This window comes from Astatotilapia calliptera, chromosome 3, assembly GCF_964374335.1.
Source record: "Astatotilapia calliptera chromosome 3, fAstCal68.1, whole genome shotgun sequence".
Taxonomy (NCBI): Eukaryota; Metazoa; Chordata; class Actinopteri; order Cichliformes; family Cichlidae; genus Astatotilapia; species Astatotilapia calliptera.
The window spans coordinates 6,789,354-6,803,833 of record NC_137424.1 but is presented as its reverse complement, the minus strand read 5'-3'; the positions used below and the strand labels follow the sequence as shown (position 1 = coordinate 6,803,833).

The 14,480-nt window shown below is 40.7% G+C and overlaps 1 protein-coding gene across 2 annotated transcripts in view; it reads right to left on the bottom strand.

Annotated features, from left to right (window-relative positions):
• The window catches only part of LOC113011595 (NACHT, LRR and PYD domains-containing protein 3-like), a 604,422-nt gene that overhangs the window by 206,158 nt on the left and 383,784 nt on the right, over positions 1 to 14,480 (bottom strand). The gene's annotated exons all lie outside the window — the stretch shown is intronic.

The following is a 14,480-nucleotide window of genomic DNA, read 5'->3' as shown; positions in this document are numbered from 1 at the left end:
GGATAGTGATCCACTGTAACTCTGCTCCACCTTCCTGTTTAGGATTTCTGTGGCTGAAGTAAAATTCCCTCCATCCATCACTTATCCCAGCTAACCCAAAGTGAAATAAAGTTTTGCTCGTCTTAAAAAAGCATTACAATAATGGGCATTACCAATGCAAACTGAATGATACAGAAGATGAAAGAAGAGACTTTGATCAGTTAATAAAGCTCATGATCTGGATTCATTGTGGCTGCTACACAGATACTTCTGGGTCACTTCTCTCAGTTAGGAACCTTCCTCACCAAACTGACTGTTGGACCACACCCCTGGTTTCATGAGAAATTGTTTCAGCCATGATTTCTCTTCCTGTATTTCAGAGTAAAGACTGAAGTGACAAATGGAAGCATGTTTAAAAAACACAATGTGAGAGAGACGTTGAGGTCCTTAGAAGTTACCCTGGGTTTTTCTGTCACCCTGCTAGATGTTACACACCTTGTTATTGGACTGGTTTCTACTGCTGGACTACTCCTGCGGAGAGTAACAATACTCTTACTAATTAGCTCCCTTTCACAGCTTTGGGGATATTTATTTTTGTGTTTGCAGCGCTGTGAGCCAGAACAGCGAGAGAAAAATCTGCAACAGCGACGAGCCGAATGCTTACGTGAATCGCAGCAGCTGCTCATGTGCTACGCTGAATTAGAGGATATCTTTGCTCTGGATTTCTATTTCTACTTTTTCATTTCTATATGATTCTTCTTGCATCTAAACAAAGATGATTCAATTTGCTAAATGTTGATGGCTCTTCGTGCTCAGGTGTAAATGAGACGTAATATTTGCTCTTGGTTTGGTTCTCCTGTACAGAACCTTGCAGTACAACAGAAACCTAAAAACATTATTTGTAGTTGTTATTCTTAGTTGTTCTGCTGCCTAAATACCACAGGGTCTGATTATGAAGTTATTGAGCTGCACATACGTTACGACCTGCTTAAGTTCGAGGTCACAGCGTCTGTAGAGCAGCTGGAACATAATGAAGTCTACAAGGTTAAAGTTTTCTCTTCAGTTATTGTTCTTTCTGCTGCTTGGTTTGATGGATCTGAGAGCTTTTGTTTTTATTATTGTTATTATAATTATCATTAATATTTTACTCTCTAGAAGCTTTAAAATAGTGTTTGTGTTTGAAAAAATTGATTTAAGAATTGAACAGAAACATCTGTCCTTCTGAAAATCGCCCAAAGGCACGGAGACAAAGTCAAAGGATGCAACCTGTAACTTTCTCTTCCTTCATGCCAGGACCATCATCCATGATTTATATAAAATGCATATAGCAACAGTAGCACTTTAGTTTGGACTTTATGATTTCTGTAACTGGAAAATATTATTTTGTTTAAAGACAGAAGTGACCGCATAGTTGCAACATCAAAGGGAAATATGAATTAATTAGCATCAAGTATATTTGTTGCTTAAGCGTTTGCACTATAACTTAAGTAGGATTATAACTTTTAAGGAAGGAAAGATTTCAGATATTTAGTTCACTGTTTCAGTTATTTTATATGAAATTAAAACATTTACGTTGGTCAAATATGATGCTCTAAATCAAATAAAAGTTTGAAAATAAATGATGTATTTTTAAATGCTGCAACAAATGTTCACAAAAAGTAACTATAATTAAAACCAGTTAAACAAAATCAAATGTTTGAATCATGCTTAACCAAATGCCAGGCTGCAGAGCTGAACCTAAAGTATACGTAGAAAGATTTCAACATCTGAGCAGTTTTTAATGTTTTTATCACATATAAATGTCACAGCAGTGGGTCCTGGCCCAATGCTTTGTGTTTTTGGTTTTCTTTGACTCTTGTTTTTCTTGGTTTTTGTTCTTCTTATTTATCAGGCTCTCAGTAATCTTAGTTCTCCCTCCCTCAGTGTTCATTTCAGCCTGTGTTTAGTTTCTGTTCCCGTGTCCCACGTTTCATCGTTTCATGTCGAGTCAGCCCTGTCTCTCTGTTTCCTGTGTCTCCCCAGTCAGCCCCGCCTCCCTCGGGCACTCATGTGTGATACAGAGTAATAAACCTGACTACATTTGCTACACTCTCTTTATTACCTGTTACTTTAAAATTCATACACTAATTATGTCTGCCCATCTCTCTAATGTGAAGGTCAAAGGTCAACATCCCAGTGACATAAGAATAATCCCAAAGGGGCAAAGGCAGCGGTTAATTTAGCACATTTAGCATTAAGGGTACAGCAAGGATATACTTTTACTTATTGTGGCAGGGGTGTGGTCTCTGGCCTGCTGCAGTGGAGGCTGGTGGCGGGACGTTGGACGGCACAGGTGAGGGTGATGGAGCTCATGACTCTCCCCTTTATAGTGACGGAGGAGACTGGCGTGGGGGAAGCGTGTAGTGGAGGAAGCCGAGGAGAGAGCTGGTTTCTGGCTACAAAGACGGCGTCAAACCAGAAAAGATTGCTTGTGGTCAAATAATGTGTAATAATGATGAAATAAATAGGCCATTGGGAAAAACGGGATTTTGAAATAAAGACTGACTTTGAAAAAAAGGACATTTTGGATTAAAAATGGCTGGGAATAAATAAAATGCCTCAGGAATAATCTCTGTTATTGTGAAAAATAATGATCATGAAATAATATTTCACAATAATAAGTAAATTTATATAGCAGAATGCAATATATTTCACAATAATGAGCTTCTTTTCAAAATGTGTTCAATTATTTCACAATATCATTCTCACATTACATATCTGTGTCTTATTTATTCACATAGTTATTTATTTCATCATGACTTATTTATTTATTTAATTTTGAACACTTTGGAGTTCCATATGGTTGTAGTGGGCTTGTAATGTAAATGTGTCTGATTAAATGTGACATTAATGCTGACGCTGCATCAAACCCTGATAAAACAGTTCTATTAGTGGGTCTGTGTGATCAGCATCAGTGGGTGAAGCTGAGGCCTTGACTAGTAGAACGTCATGTTGGTGTTTAACAACACATGAGCCAACATCAGACTCCGAGCGCTACGATGCTAAAGATCAGAAGATCCAGTGTGACATCATCGTTACCTGGCAACAGCAGCCCTCATCTGACTTTATTGGAGGATATTTACACCAGCAACACGGTTTAGTTTGATATGACGGATTAACAACATGCGCTGTGATATCCAGTTCATCTGTAATAGATACTGGATCTAATCAGTGAGCAGATATTTGATCAGTTTATTTATAATTATACTAGAAACAAATACAACTGTGTTGGTGATTCATGCAAACTTGCATATCAGCCTTTGAAGGTTTTGTAGTATTGAGAACAAAGAGGTTGTGTTAGGGCTGAAAAGCCCGACTTGTTCTCCTCTGCAGGTCAACAAATGCACCACAGAAGTTTGTATTTGCACAGCCTGTATATGTTTGATGGCTTTATTATTCTCTGTTCAAAGACAGTAAATATGGAAAATGTCTCATGTAGTATCAGCTTCATTTAAAATGACTGCAGCAAACATTTAGAGAACATGTGCTGCTGTTTGTCCTACATTTCAACACTGAATGAACCCTGAAAACATGATGGCAGCTGGCAGGTTGGAGTTCACATGAAATATCGGCTGTATGAAGACTGGAAATATAGATGATAAAAACATGCAGCCAAACATTTGTGGTCATGGATAAACTATCTGATCCAAAAAGCAGGAAGTGACACAGCTAGAAAGTGTGTAACAGCTGAAGTCAAATGTGATGCAGAGTTGAATCTGCACTTGGATCCATCTGTGAAAGGTCCACATGTAGGGATCACATGAGTCCTGATGTTTGTCAGTCAGCTTGATAACTCCATCTACTGTGGGCTACATATACTGGGCTGGTAGCTCCACAGTGTTGGAAAGAAACTATTAAATGTGCAAAGTTTAAAATCAGAGGCTCTTCTAACACAGGAGCCATGTTGAGTTTAGATCACAGCCGACCACCGGAAATGGCTGAAATGAAATGGAATGAAGCCCATTGACAGCCAGCAGGTCTAAACAGGAACATTTGTATGTGTGGCAATGATGTGGCTGCAGCTGACACAGGATTGGTTCAAACTAAACATCAGACACATTTCACAGAGTTCACAAATAAACTCACGTTTTTATTTTTGAAGATCATCATAAAGTAGAATTTATGGTCCAGTAGAAACAGCAGGAGGTTTGAGCCCTACTGATGGCAAGGCAAGGCAAGTTTATTTGTATAGCACAATTCAACAACAAGGTGATTCAAAGTGCTTTACAGAGACATTAGAAACAAAAACAAATAAAAAGCATGATTTAAAATTGATTAAAACAAGCAAACAAACGAACTAACAAACAAAACAGTATATAAAATCAAAACAGATCAGAACAGTAGATAAAATCAGTAGTTAAATGTAAGTTTTGAAATTTAAGCTTAAAAGTGTGGATTTGGTGCTTTATTCAAATGCAGCTGAGAATAGGTGAGTCTTCAACCTGGATTTAAATAAACTGTGTTTCAGCTGATCTGAGGCTTTCTGGGAGTTTGTTCCAGATATAAGGAGCATAAAAGCTGAATGCAGCTTCTCCGTGTCTGGTTCTGACTCTGGGAACTGATAAAAGACCGGATTCAGATGACCTGAGGGATCTGGAAGGTTCATACTGGGTCAGGAGGTCACTGATGTATTTTGGTCCTAAACCATTCAGAGCTTTATAGACCAGCATCAGAACTTTAAAGTCTATCCTCTGACGGACAGGCAGCCAGTGTAAAGACCTCAGAGCTGGACTGATGTGGTCCACTTTTTTGGTCTTAGTGAGGACTCGAGCAGCAGAGTTCTGAATGAGCTGTAGTTGTCTGACTGATGTTTTAGGTAGACCTGTAAAGATGCTGTTACAGTAATCAAGCCTACTAAAGATGAATGCATGGACTAGCTTTTCCAGGTCCTGTTGAGACATCAGATCTTTTATCCTTGAAATATTCTTGAGGTGATAGTAAGCTGACTTTGTTATTGTCTTAATGTGTTTTTCTAAGTTTAGGTCTGCATCCATCACTACACCCACATTTCTCGCCTGGTTTGTGGTTTTTAGATGTATAGATTGAAGTTCTCTGGTGACCTGTAATCGTTTTTCTTTGGCGCCAAAGACTATTACCTCAGTTTTGTTTTTGTTTAGCTGGAGAAAATTGTACGGGGCCTTGGTCTCCTGGTGACATTGTGATATATATTTGTGTGTCATCTGCATAGCTATGACAGTTTATTTTGTTGTTCTTTATAATCTGTGCCAGTGGGAGCATGTAAATGTTAAACAGAAAGGGTCCCAAGATGGAACCTTGGGGAACTCCACATGTGATACTTGTCTGCTCAGATGTGAAGTTACCTATTGATACAAAGTATTTCCTGTTTTCTACGTATGTTTTGAACCAGTTTAGTACAGTTCCTGAAAGACCTGTCCAGTTCTCCAGTCGTTTGAGTAATATGTTGTGGTCAACTGTATCAAATGCTGCACTGAGATCCAGTAAAACTAGGACTGACATTTTTCCACTGTCTGTATTCAGACATATGTCATTAAACAGCAGAAACAGGATTTGGAGGAAGATGTTAATAGATTAGAAAGAATTGTACACTGTGAATCAATGCAAGTCTTTCTATATAGACAGATCTGTAATAATCCCTCAGGTAGGTTCCTCTGGGACAGTCACAGATAGAGACACCAATTCTGACATCCTTTGAAAGCCTGACTTTGAATTGTCATCACTCGTCATCAGAGATGGGCAGTAACGCGTTACTTGTAACGCGTTACTGTAATCTGATTACTTTTTTCAAGTAACGAGTAAAGTAAGGGATTACTATTGCAAAATCAGTAATTAGATTACCGTTACTTTCCCGTAGGAACGCTGCGTTACTGCGTTACTAAAACCGTGATTTTTTTGCGAGAATGTCTCATGACAGTGACGTAAGCAAGTGCGACGTTGGTGACAGCAGCTGTGTGCAGATCAACAATGGATAATATATCGAGTGCGGGAGAGAGTATGAGCGTGCAGCGTTTAAAGCGTGGAAGTACTGACCTTACTTTGAGTTTGATTCCATAAAAAGTGACAAAAACATTAGCGTCCATCGTGCGTGGGAAGAAAACTTCTTTTTACAGCGAAAAAAACCCCTAAACTTCCGAGCAAGCACCGAGTAGCTACGACGTAATGGGAAACTCACAGAGAAACTCGCGGATTCTTCCACTGACCGCGGCACACCTGCACCAGGGTAAACCTCCGCCTACCCTGCTCCTGCTTTACAGGTGAAAATAGAGCAAAAGGACCGCTGAGTCTTTGACTTTATTTATTTTCTGCTGTGTTTTACTTGCATCTATTTGAAAGAGTGAGTGAAAACACAAAAAATATTTTATTTTATGTGCTGGAATGTGTAGAAAATAGGTTTAAATGTTAAACTAATTTATTCAAGTCAGAGAATGTTGCAGATAATTACATTTTTGCTTGATGGATAAAGTTAAAAGATTAAAACTAATAAAACAAGTTTTAAAAAGAAACTTTTCCATCTGATTACATTTTGTATGATGGATTATGCAGAAAAAGTAGAATTGGGCTGAAAGATCTATCGCTTTATCACCTCTTCAGGTTGTAAAGCGTGTTTTTAAAAAGTAACTAAGTAACTAAGTAATTAATTACTTTTGAAAATAAGTAATCAGTAAAGTAACGGGATTACTTTTTTGGGGGAGTAATCAGTAATTAGTTACTGATTACTTTTTTCAAGTAACTTGACCAACACTGCTCGTCATGCACACAGATGTTAATTCTACATATTCCTGGTACTGAACTCTAAATCAATATGAAGAAAATGCTCCTGCTAATCTGCATCTATGTTGATATCAAATCCTTTTCCAGCACATGGATAAATCTCTATAAATCTTTCAGTCTGATCAGAATGGGCACAGTGTTGTTATTGCAGCTCCCTGATGTTTGAAAAGCTAAATGTCCATTTTAAAGTGCTCGTGTGTAGGATTGTGTTTCCTTCCTTTGTGCAGTTCTTACAGTAAACATGTTTGAATGTTTCCTGTTCCCCTGATGCTTCTTCCTGTTGGATAAAATTGGTTTGAATAACATGTTCTTATAGGTTTCAATGAACTTCAAACTGTGATCCACTTACAAAACTGTCTCATTTTATTGGAACGATCCACATTTGCATCCATTCACGGTACATTTGACATCTGAACACGTTTGTACACATGATGAAAGGACAGATGGTGTTTGTGTGTCCTTCTTAAACTGGGGATGTTTCATCATGTAGAACTACTTAGAACAAAGTCTTTGGAACATTTGGAGAACACGTTTAGGAAAGTAACATCCTGGTAGAACATGTTCTTAAAGCAGAGCAGAGCTGCAACATGACTGTGAGGATTCAGAAGAATAAAGTCAGAATACTTTATTATTATGAAGACTAAAGTGCACCTTAATGCTGCCGATGAACACACATGTTCTTTGTGAAAGCATGTGTGAGCACAGCTGACGTGCACCACACTGACCCCACTCGCCCCATTTCTTCATCCAGTTCTTGCTCTTGTGCTTGAAATGAGACGCAGCAAAAGTCAGAGGCTCTAAAATCCACAAAAAGGGGGCTCGTTAGATCAGGATACTGGATGTGATCCATAGAAAACATGGATAATACACCACTTTATTTGAAGCATCTGTAGCACTGCCTCAGCTCTGGATGTTTCCACAGACTCCTCTGTGCACCTAAAGGAAAGGTCAAAGGTCAGCAGCACATGTAGTTGGGACAATTCTTCAGTCGCACAAACTACACAATCATTTTCCTCCAATGACGACTTTTCACTTGCAGAAATGGTCCTGTGTGATTTCTAGGCTGTGATATAAAAACTAGTTCCTAATGGCAGCGACTCACTCAGTAAACATGTGTTTCCTTCACCAACCTCACACACAGATCCAATAAGATCAGGAAGTGGGCAGTATAGTACAATATGTGTTATTCTGTGCTGCACTGCCCAAACTAAAGATCTGCTGAAGTGTTGGAAATGATCCAGATGTTTATTTTGGACGATGCAGCAGAAGATCAGACATGAAAGTGGAGATAACACAGAAGACCTGCAGCAAAGGTCAGAGGTCAGACTGGGCCCCTGGATTCAACAATGAGCCAATGATCATCAAGCAGTGACTAAAGCAGAGCCCTGACGTTCTGACATTCATCACACAGTCAGAACAAATGTCTGCTGATGACTTCATCTCATGAAACGACTGATAGATGTCAGTTCATTGATCAGCTGAGCTGCTGATCTTCATCGTCACAGAAACATTCAGCTTGTTTCAATCAGTAAATAACTCCCACTACTCCCAGTTTGAACTGTTCCCACTCAAAATGCTGTGAGAACAATGATCATTGTAGAACTTCACAAACATCACGTGTTGTTTTCCACATGTAAGATCAGCAAACACACAGAAACTTCCTGTTGCCACACACGGCCTCTAAAATCTCTTCCACGCTTTCTGTCTGAAGTCCACTCTCTGTGTCGGATCCACAGGAAACAACAAGATCTTATTAACATGGTTTTCAATGTGTCTCCTTCCAAAAAGTCCAACCAATGAACAAATGTGTGTATTTGTGGAGGCCGAACAAAAGCATGACACATTCCTCTGTTTCTATAAACTGGAGTCAAACACAAACATGAAGAGTTTCACTGACAGACTCCAAAATGCCCCCACAGTGGATCAAAGGGAAATCCTACAGTGTGGCCAGAGACTCTTAATGGCTCCAACATCAACACATCCACAATGTTGGATCCAGTTCTGCCTCACAGAGTTACTAAGACACACCCTCTGCCAGCATCACAACAGCTCCACCTGCTTCACCTGCCTCCTCAGCATCTGTACACCTGAAGAGAAAAGAAAGGCTCCAACAGCTCAAATCTACAAAGGATTCATGAAGTTTCATCCAACAATAACATGTTTGCCTTCCACACTTCTATTATTCATGATCACAAACACAAAGAACTTGTGCAGCCCTGATATCAGCCCTAATATATGAGTGTGTTTGCCCAAAGACTGAAACAGCATCAACATGACAGCTGTAAGAAATCTTCTCTCAGCCTTGTTTGGCAGAAGATCCCTGCAACAAAGATTGTAGCTGAAAGATGACATGTGTAAAGTTTGCTCTGTGGGAGGGTCGAGGCTGTTTTTAGACCTTTGATAGTTTCCAATCCAGTTCTGACAGACAGGAATAAAAACAACATCATTAAGATCAGATCATGGAGCTGTTTGCTGCCTTGTTTCTATCTTCACATTACAAGACTTTACTACAATAAAGATGCTGACATGTATCTGTAGCAACAACATCATTGAATCTAGAACAACTGGAGCCAAACCAGTGGCTCTGCTGGGATCACTGGTGAGCCAACACTTCCTTGTTGATGCAGATTTCAGGGCTTCCTTTTGCTCCTCCGTTATAACTGTTCTCTCTTCTCAACACATGATGACACAAAGGAATCAGCAGTGACAAAGATGATGCTGAAGAGAAGCACACACTTCACACATATAACAGACCAGTGCAGTTACACACACCTCTGCTCGACATCAGGCCTCAAACAAAGACACAAAACACTAACTTGACTCTAAACAGAAGAAACGAGCAGCTGTTTCTGTTCTGTGCTTATTTATATTTGACACACATGCTTCTCTTTGTGCAAACACACATCGCACTATAAGGGTAACCTCGCACACAATGATTGGACAGCACAGTGATGATGCTGGGAGATCCTATACGCAGCAACACAGAAACACTGAGAACTTTAAACAATGATGGAAAGTGTTATAAATGACTTGTTGGCCTCTGATCTGTCACAAACAGCTGAAACGTGTCTCTCATGAGTCACATGAAGGTTTTTGACAGAAAGGACAAAAAGTAGCTGCAGTCAGTTTGTGTCATTTTTATATTTATTCATCTGGGAGAAAAATCTGAGGGACATTAAAATGTGTTTTCAACAGAGACAAGAACATGAATATAACAGAACAGGTAAATGAAGATGTTTCAAGTAAACAGCTGGACTGATCAGGTCCAAACACAGAGTGATAAACTTGTCAAACAGCTGTCATATCTTTATATAGAAGCTCTTTATAAATGCTGCTCACTGCAGTCTGTTTACTAATAATGTCAAAGTGTTAGAAACACAGAAACATCAGAATGGTCTTTGTTCACAGAAACCTGTCTGGGATCCTTTGTTGTTCTTTTGATGCAGAGTTACATTATAAATATAAAGAGTTATTTCAGAGTCTCATCAGTTTTCCTGCATGTCTTTATTTAACACATCAGCAGGGCTGAAGCTCTCATGTTAAACACACACTGATCTATGGACACGTTCATGTGTTTCTAACAGAACCAGGCTGTTATCAGCCTGCACTAACATTATGTCACACACACTGAATGTAACAGTGACAGTTTACATCATCACACAATCAGCTGTGATTGTTTCACTGTCATCAAACGAGTCAACAGGAAGTAGAATCAATAGAAACCAATCATTTACTGACAGCATGTCTGATGGAAATAAGTGCAGATTATGTATGAAGTCTAACTGCACACAGTAACTGTGTTACAATAAGGACTTAACAGCGCCCTCTGCTGGAGTGTTTCAGTACTGCGTTAACTACAATACACCACCTCCTCCTCACACCACCTGCTACAGCTCTACTCTTCTATGACTACAGTCATCCACAGCACTGATGTGAGGTCACATGGTTCATATGTAAGGAGCACAGCTGACCTCAGGTCAGTTTAATGACTGTGAGCAGCAGCTGTGTTATTGTCACTGTGACAGGGAGACACTCTCAGACACAGCGCTCATGTCAGCTTGTTCTCATGCAGGAGGATCAGGAGCTCCATGTTTGTCTTTCTGTTTGAATCATGATGTGTTTGTGCCATCAGAGTCTGTCATGAGTACTCAGGGTTTCACAGCAGCTCTTCTGGATGCTGACGAGGACTCCAACCTCATGTTTCACCTCTCTGAGCTTCTGATGTCTGTGAACACTCGTGTTTCTTCTCTGGGCTCATCTGGACAAAAACACCTTTCTGTGTTTGGCTGCAGCCTCATTCTGACTGACAGGAAGTGTGTTATCCATGAGCTGCACTTCTGTGAGGAAGTTTCCTGCTGTGTTTCCTGTCTGTGGACAAACACGAGTGTTCCAGCTGAGGACTTGGTTCCTTCCACCTGTCCATACAGGACATCACGCTGTCTGCAGCTCTGTAAATGCAGCTCCAGGTCCTTCCACGTGCTGCTCTGTATTTGTGCAGTTTGTAGTGTGTCCTGGGAAACGTAGCACACATGGTGTTCTTCTGCTGTTTCCTCCTTTCACTGAGTGTGAAACACTGACGCTGTGCTGTTGTTCACAGAGGGGAGCTGATTCTAGCTGCAGCTGGACTCTGTCATCTAACTGAATGTGTTGGTGCTGATCACGGGGCTCTGAGGGGGGAGCAGCAGGAGGACTCTGGATGCTGACGTCAGTGTATCTGTGGAAGCTCCCACAGCGTGTCTGTCATTCAATATTGTGCTGTATATTGTATCTATGCAAAGATGAACAGACTGTGTGTTCACTGGTCTCTGTGCTGCAGCTCTGATGTCATCATCACTCCCTCCTCCACCCTCAGCAGTCCCAGCATGCTGCTGTGGTGCACCCCACCCTCACTCTACACCTGAGCCACAGACCACACCCTCCACCTCAATATACACCACAGTTTTCTCTGCTGTGGAAATGAGATCAGGAGGAAATCATCATTATTATTATTTAATAAACGCTCACATTAATGTGGGCTTATTTGTTTCATATTAGAAACATTAGTTGAGTGTTTTTAGTATAAAATGGTCAAAGTCCCTCTTTTTGCTCCTCCCCTCACCTGTGGATGGGCGGTGCTGTTACCGTGGTGACAGCTTGGATGTGTTTCAGTCCTGCCTGGTTATCACTGCAGGAATCTTTCACATTTATTACAGGTAATAACTCTGATTTTTCTGTGTATTATGAACCAAATGTATCCTGATACACACAGAGATGGATGAGCAGAGGTTTTTTTTGCAGTTTATGTAGTTACTATGGACTTAATGCATACATATTATTAAAATTAGGGCTATAACAGTTGTATTGATGTATAGCAACTTGAAATGCTCCCACAAATGGCTCCACAGCATGTAAAAATATAACAAAAGCTCTGGCGGACTTGGTTCTGTGGTCAGTCTTAAAGGGTGAAGTTAAACTCTGTAATCTTCACTGTGTCACAGAGTTCAGTGAGTCCCGTTATTCACAGTATCAATCAGATCATCAGAGAACAGCTGATCAGCAATCAGTGGTGCCAACAGCGCCTCCTGTGGTGAGAGGATGCAATAATGCAATGTAGCATTTTTCCACTCAACACTTGCAGTCATGGAAACTGTCTGTTGGATCTGTGTGACGTTGCTTTCTTGGTTAGAGTTCCTCACAAATGTCCAGATGATTCTTCTAATGAGGCGTCGACCATGTTTGCAGCTCTTTGGAAGAAAACGTCGCCCTTTGCCATCCTTACTTTTCTTTGACTTCTTCAAATGCAGCTGAACTCCAGCTGGTATTTTCTTGGACTTTGCAGCTGTTTCTGGTCATCAGTTCATTCCTGCAAACCTCTGAAGCTGAACAACAATGATGCTGCATTGCTGGCTGATCCCAAAAGGTTGATTCTGTTCATCTGGACGTTTTCAGAAACGTTTGCTCACTGATCAGGTGACTTCTTCAGTCTCAGCTGACTGCAGCTTTACAAGCTTACAAACAGCACATTTGCACAATGACTGAAAGCAGCAGCACCTGATATATATGATACTAATATAATACATATACATATATAATCCATACTAATGATGAAGGAACTGAGCTCACAGTCCATTGTTCATTCAGTGAACTACTCAGTTTATTTTGGGCCTCAGAAATGCTCACTCTGTTTGTACATCACTGTCAGCAATAGACTCATTCTGCTGTGTGGACAGGAACACATGTGACATCACTTCCTGTTTGTTTGTGACTGAAGAAGTTTACAAGGAATCATTTAGAAGAGTTTCAAACATCAACTGATTGAATCCATGAATCTGAAAACGTGTTTGTGAGTGAAAGAGACAGACATGTACAGACTGAACTATCTGTTCAACAGTCAGAGTGTTTCTGTAACAGGAGACACTCTTTACACTCCACTCAGCACAGGGACACTGAGCCACCAGACCAGACCCAAAACCCAGGATAAAGAGTTTGAGTGAATGTGGTGTTGAAGGTGTGGAGGTGGATCAGAGTGTCAGAGGAGACTCTGTAGAAGGACAGAGTGCCAGCAGGACAGTCCACATACACTGCTGCTCTGTTAGAGACAGAGGAGGAGGAGGAGGAGGAGGAGGAGATGGATGTTGATCTGTTATTGTGACAGACATAATCAGGACCATCATCAGAGCAGTACAGACTCCAGGACTGATCATTGCATCCAAACACACAGTCATCACTGACTCCTTTCCTTCTGATGCTTCTGTAACTCACTGATATAGAAACGTCTCCTCTCCACTCGACCTCCCAGTAACAGCGACCAGTCAGACCATTTCTACACAGCAGCTGAGGATAAACATCAAATCTGTCTGGATGATCAGGATATGACTGAACCTCCTCCACACGTGTCACCTTCCTGTTGTTGTCAGACAGTTGGAGCTTTGTGTTCACTGTGTTTGTGTCGATTGTGAGTTGACAGGAATCTGATGGAGAGAACAAACACAATCCAGCTGCAGTTATTGATCCATCATCTGTTCATTGATTGACACTTTGATGATGACTCCTGACATGATGAAGATGGTTGAATGTGTGCTGCTTTGTTTTCATGAATCCCATTAAAAACACACTTACACTTCCTCAGACCTGGTCTCAACCATCGGACTCCAGCAGGCTCCACCCTGAAAGGAGGAGGGGGGTCAGAGCAGCACAGTCAGCATGCACACATGGACATTACATGGCTCTCACACACACACTGTTACACACTGAGCTCAAAGCTCGGCTCCACTGTTTTATTCAAAGAAATCTACATTTATTTATCAGCACATTTAAAAACAGCTTGAGCCAAAGTGCTGCACAGAGTAGAGAGAAAATAGGAAACATACACAGTAATGACTATAAAGACTGGTCAGGATTGAAAGCTACAGAGTACAAATGTGTTTCCAACCGGCTTTTAAAAATGTCCAGTGTTGGTGACGACCTGATGTGAAGGGCGACTGTTCCAGAGTTTGGCTGCAGCCATCGATAAAGCTCACCTCTGTTTTTACGTCTAGTTCTGGTCAGAAGCTGCTTATCTGCAGACCTGAGGGCTCCACTTGGATTCTTTTGTTAAAGAGAGATAAGATGGAGCCAATCCATTCACAGATTTAAAGACAACCAGATCTGGAAGTGGATTCTACCACGTACTGGTAACCAGTGGAAAAAGCTGCTGATGGGTCGTCTAGCACAGACCCACCGCTGGAACCAGA